Source organism: Macrobrachium rosenbergii, chromosome 23 (assembly GCF_040412425.1).
Source record: "Macrobrachium rosenbergii isolate ZJJX-2024 chromosome 23, ASM4041242v1, whole genome shotgun sequence".
Lineage (NCBI taxonomy): Eukaryota > Metazoa > Arthropoda > Malacostraca > Decapoda > Palaemonidae > Macrobrachium > Macrobrachium rosenbergii.
The window spans coordinates 60,348,047-60,354,324 of NC_089763.1; positions in this window are offsets into that span (position 1 = coordinate 60,348,047).

The following is a 6,278-nucleotide window of genomic DNA, read 5'->3' on the forward strand; positions in this document are numbered from 1 at the left end:
AGGCATTACAGTAAGGTAAACATGGGCTTGCTTAGGTGTTTCCACGATACTTGAGCAATGGCTCAGTGCCATTCGGGCATTATAAACACAAGGTTGCGAGTTTGAGACTCGAGATTTATTACAGAGATTCACAAAGAGAATAGGCGACAGATTCAGAGTAATCAATAATTTTAATTAAAAGATGAAGATCAAATATGTCAAAATTACATTCCTTAGCCTATGGAAAACAGCTAGGTTCATTCTTAGCCCAAGAAGACCTCTAAGGTAGCCAGAGGGCGCGACTCCTCCAGCAAGATCATTTGCCAGCATCTGCGATAATAGCACTGTGCCAAGTTGGCACTCGCATAATGATAACTAATGGCTATGGCATATTGTATTTTAAATGCATCATGCTGCGCGTCATGTAAATGTAAATTACTTAGGATGCATTTCTAAATCGGCCTTGATCGAGTTTAATTATTGTTTTCTTATAAAGTATCTTTGTGTGTTTATTGTATGCGATGTGTTGCGTATCGTATGATAATTTTAGGAGTGTTGTCGTTACTTCTTCAATAGTTAATTAGCGAACAACCCTATTAACTCCTTTTTGTTATTATTTAGTTTCGTCGGAGTGTGAGTGACGGTCCAGGTGTTACGCCTGGGATGTGTATAGCCTGCTCGAGTCAGTTCGGGCCGTATCGACATACCAGAAGGACTTCGTGCAGCAGCTAGCCTGGAATATATATATATTTTCGTCAAATCTACGTTTTGTGAAGATTTTCTATATATTCCATTGGAAATTCCGACCCGCCGGTGTGTGTGAAGAGCCACCTGCGGTATATATATATATATATTGATCACGGCTTTCTTCTTGTAGTTCTCAGGGACTTGTGTCACCTGCGACCTCCCTGCCTTTTCCCCGTTGGAGGAGTCTGCGGGTAGACAGGGCTGGCGCTGGATCCCAGCTTTGTAGGAGGCTTAAGCTGTGACTTGGCTTTGAGGGTCTTGGAACTGCTATGCACGTCTGGATTGTCGGAGCTCGTTAAGGAGGCTAGTAGGGAGGCTAGCATTAGATAAAAGTGTAAACATTTGGTTTCCTTGGGAACTCTTCCGCATTTGTATTTCTCAACTGTTGCCTCAAAGTTACTCCCTTGTTTTGCTGACTGGTAGCCTCAGAGACACTCCAGGGACGTTCAGTGTACATTTCCCAGGAATAACCAAGGATTGGGTTAGGATAACCCCTGATCATATATGAACCTATATATATATATACATATAGCTATATTATGGTGTGGGTCATGATTACAGGTTAAAATAATTTCCTGATTTTGATATGATTGATTTACTGTATTTCATGGGTTTAGCTCTGTTATTTAGGTAGGTAATTTTAAGGTTTTCTACCTTTCATTTGCCTTCTTTCTTCCTTCTAATTCTGTTTAGAATTAGGTTAGTATTTGAATTTTGGGCCCGTTCCGTTTGAATAGTATTAAGTATTACTCTTATTGGTTTAAGGATCAGTTCATTAGATTTAGGTGAAACTTGTGGTTATAACACACTACCTATTCCCCTAAGTGTGTTGGTATAAAGGATGAAAGGATGTTTTTCTAGTTGTATAAGTGTGACTTGCACAAGGTCGATTTATATTTAAGAAATTTTGAGTTTTGTAATAAATATTATTTTTTCTGGTGTTTGTTTACCACATTCATATTCACTGTGTTGTATTATCACTGCCTACGATCCCTTATTAAAAACTTAAGAACCTGTGGAACGGCCTCCTCGGGTCATAACACTGCGGTAGGCGTGAAAGGAAATTCATAGGACTTATACAGTTGGCATATCTGTCAATGGCACTCTGCACTGACAGAGGTGATTAAAGTAAAATGGGGCCTTGGTAAGGCATAAAATAAATGTGAGTAATAATCAAAAATAAGGAAGGGAAATGTTAAAGGAAAAGAATAAGGGATAGAGTATAAGGGAATTAAATAGGTGAAGGACCCTGACATCCTCTTCTGGACAGAGGTGCCAAAGTCTTCGTAGGATAAAGGGATGGCACTGTGCCTGTTTGGTACAGGTGCCAGGAGAGCTTGGGGGCTCTCTTTAGGCTACCTGGAATTATCCATGCCCCGTGATATTTCCTACACAGACTCTCTCTTACTTTGATGGTTTGTCTGGGTCGGGGAATCGGTGGAACTGAGCCCGGGGAGGGTATTTGAGTACCGCCTGTGTCGCTTCTTTGATGGCTGATGCAGGGACCTTCTTTACAAGCTTTCCCATGGTCTGTCGCAGTTCCTTGAGTTCATCAGCCAATTGAGTCAGGGCAGAATCATTCACTGTTGTGTCTGCGGCGGACTGAGACAGAGCGGAAGAGGTTGTTGGGGCGGGGTGAGATGCTTGCAGGTAAGAGTGACCAGCTCAGGCATGGGTTAAGGTCGCACTCTGGGTGAGCTTCCATTGTGGTCAGACCCTCAGGTAGGACGCCTTGACGAGGTGAGGGCTAAAGGACCCTGGCCTTTGGGCCCGGGTCCTGACGAATCATCCCCACATAGTTTTTGGTTTAAATGGCGTGGACATTTCCAATTCGCAAAAAATTTTACTGCTTAGGTGAGTCTGAGAAGGGATCGTTTTTGGAAGGGTTCGCATTCGAAGCTAATTGTGGGAGTTGTGGTGGTTGAGTCGCCACCGAGATAGTTTGGACCTAAGAGATGGTGATGGGATTTTTTCCCACTGCTATCTTGAGGGCGGAACCATCTCTGGGGATCAGCCCATCGGAATCCAGGGGCTGGTTTTTGGAGGTGGGACTCAACTTTTTGTCCGGGAAGCCCATTACACGGTTGGAGTGGGGGAGTCAGTCCCCATTAGTGGGGGCAGAACTCCCCAGCAGGCGGATTGGCTTATACCTGGGCCACTGCAAGCGTACTGGTGCTATCCTGAAAGGGTAGGGTATGGGGTGGACTGTTGGGAGTCAACTCTCACTTGTGCCATTGGTGGAGAATGCGAATACCTGACTGATCTCACGATACTTTCTTGATATGACCAAGCACTTTTGGGTGGGTGGATGAACCAGTTTGTGTGTGGTGGTCTGATGTGTGCATGCTTGGCAGCTTGGGGTCTCTTCGTGGGCTTTGGGAGTGTGTTGGGGTGGGGGAAGCTGAGCAGTGGAGCTGCCCAGTTTGTCCTTTTGATATGCTGTCGGGGTCTGTGCGGGGGCTCTTGGGTGTCGGGTGTGCACTTTTGGACCTTTGCATGTGGACTGGTTTAAACTTATGGATTTGGCTAGTTCTCCTCCCCTGGATCCGATGACTTAACGGCACTGGCAACGACTTCTGGCATGAACATGGATACGGGCTTGGCTGTTGGACAGAACCAAACACTGAGACACCAGGGTGTTAATAAATCTGGTGGATTTGATTCAAATAATAGGTCCTTTATTGCACTAATGTAAACTTATCATTAGATTACGAATGTTTATACAGTGTAGTGAAGCAATTCAGTAAAGTGGAAAGAATTAAATTAGTTCTAGAAAAAGATAAGCAGTCATTTTTGTGCTTTTATCAAATTTTCCTCTCCCTTGGAAGCTAGTGAGGCACAACAGAGACTCCATGGCCACATTCTAAATGACTCAGTTGTCAGCACGAAAGTGTTTTCAGTGAAAAACTTGAATGATGAGCCATTTGACTTTTGTTCCAAAGGCTGAAGAACATGGACCAGTCCATGTACCAGAGCTCTTCCCCCCCCTCTATGGCATGTTGCTATCTACAAGGAGGGAGGGAAAAATTTGATAAAAGCTGCTGACTGCATTGAGAGCAAGGTTGGTTCCATTCCCATTGGAAATTTGAAACAGTATGGAAAGAATCTTCTAATAAAAGCTGGAAATGAGACTCAAGCAGTTCTGTTAGCTAACTTCAAAACCTCCTGAAAGTGGAAATATTGAATCTATTTCATCTCACAGATTCTTTATACACTGAAAGGAGTAGTTTACTCAAAAGATCTGCATGTTTTTAAAGAGGAGAGATTCCCCATCGATGCCCTCCTTGTGTATCTCATGTAAAAAACTGGGTGGTGATGCAGCTATCCTTTTAACCTTCTCCTCCAATTACCTACCTGATACCATCATTGTTGGCCATGAGAGGATGCAGGTTAAAAAATATAAAGAAGTCCCCTAGACAGTGTCGCAAAATGCTTTGAATATGGCCACATTCAAAACTCTTGCGATAACAATAAAAAGATGTCCTGTGTGCTCTGCAGAGCACGACATTTTGATGATTGCAAAGCAGCCCGATACTGTTTTCTTTGCAAGGGTGATCACACACCAAACTCTAGGGCTTGTCCCAGATATAAATTTGAACAAGATGTGTTGGCAGTGGCAGATAATGAACATATTAGCATTAGTGAAGCAAAGCGCAGCACGGTAATGGGGGCAAACAAAAGTGCCAACACTACGTATGCTTCTGTAATAAAACTTATGAAAACTTCCAACAATGTAAGGCCACCAATAACTGTGTCTGATGGAAGATATCACAAACCTGGTATTTCTCGAACCATAAATAATAATGAAAATCTCCAAACTGGTGAGAAACTTTCATCTTGGCAAAGTGCTTTGAAGTCAATGTAAAAATTGTACTTCCAAAAAGCACAGAAAATTTATCTTCCACCATCCACAGCTGTCGATTCATCTCCAAAAATAAGGGTGCCAAAATCAGCCAATAATTCAGGAAAATATTCTGAAAATACTTCAAACCAAAATAAGCTAAAGGAACAATCCCAATTAGATAGAGCTAGTTCAGAGCCATCAATCGCCACAGCCACAAACAAAAATAATAATAAAACTACGGTTGCAACTACCAAGAAACGCACAAGAAATAGTTCCCCAAATAATGATAATTTTATAATAAAAACTTCAAATGGGTTCAGTGTTTTGGAAGACATCTCTCCTCCTAGAAAGGTGGTTCCAAAAGTAGTTTCAGAACAAAACATCCGAGCTCAATTCAGTCTTGCCGCCCTAAGACAAATAGGATTAGTGGTGCACAGAACCACAGCAATAATTCTGAACATCAGGTTCATAATAAAAAATATGAAGATCAACCAAAGACCCTGAACACCAATTCAGATGAAAAGGGATTAAGAAAACAATCTCTTATAAAGGAGAATTTCCCACTCCCACCCTAGGAACAGTACTTCCTCCAAGGAGTGGGAAGTAGCACATTTTACCACCTTAGCATTCTTGCTTGATATTCTTCAGTGGAACTGTAAAGGTCTCAGAGCCCGTACAGAAGACCTTAAAGTTTTAATGCATGAATTTAATCCAGGGATTATATGCCTACAGGAAACAATGTTAGGCAACTCTGTTTATAATCCTGGACTAAATTATTCAATATTTAAATCATATCCCCAATTGGTGATCGTGCCCATGGAGGTGCTGCAATTATTATTAATAAATCTCTACAGCACTCCCAATACAATTAAATACAACACTACAAGCTGTTGCTATTTCAGTCATTTTGGAAAAGAGGATAACAATCTGCTCCTTATACCTTCCACCAGACCTTGATTTTAACATTGGAGATATTCAGTCGTTAATTGACCAACTTCCAGCTCCTTTACTTCTGCTAGGTGATTTTAATGCCCACAACCCCTTTGGGGGAAGTCAGTTTTTAGATAGTAAAGGAAATTAATCGAAGACCTTATTGACAGGAATGATGTTACCCTGTATAATAATGGGTCAATGACTTTCCACAACATTCACGATAATCATTTCTCTGCACTGGACCTTAGTATTTCTTCAACTAGTATCCACCTTGATTTTAATTGGTCTGTTAATGAAGATTTAAATGGAAGTGATCACTACCCGATCCATTTGAAATATGCTCTGAATGCTCCATCTGAAGTTTTACCTAAGTGGAAGGTAGAGGATGCAGACTGGGATAAATTTAGTAAGGGTGTCAATCTAGATAGGGAGTTTGAGTCCTTTCATTCTCATCTAGATGCCTATGATTACTTTATTGAATCTACTTTGAAGAGTGCTGAAAGCTCGATTCCAAAAACAAAAGGCAAACCTCGTAGACCTGCAGTTCCTGGTGGAATAAGACATGTGGTATTCTGAGAAAAGTGACTAGGAAATGCTACAGACGTTACAAAACTAGTGGCTCCCCTCAGTCTAAATTAATCTACAAACGTGCTTTAGCCAAGCAGCGGCGCTTTTATAAGAAAGCCAAAAAGAATGTTGGCTTTACTATATTAATGGAATAAACTCCAAGACCCACTAAGAGTGGTGTGGCGCAAAATAAGGAAACTGAGTGGAA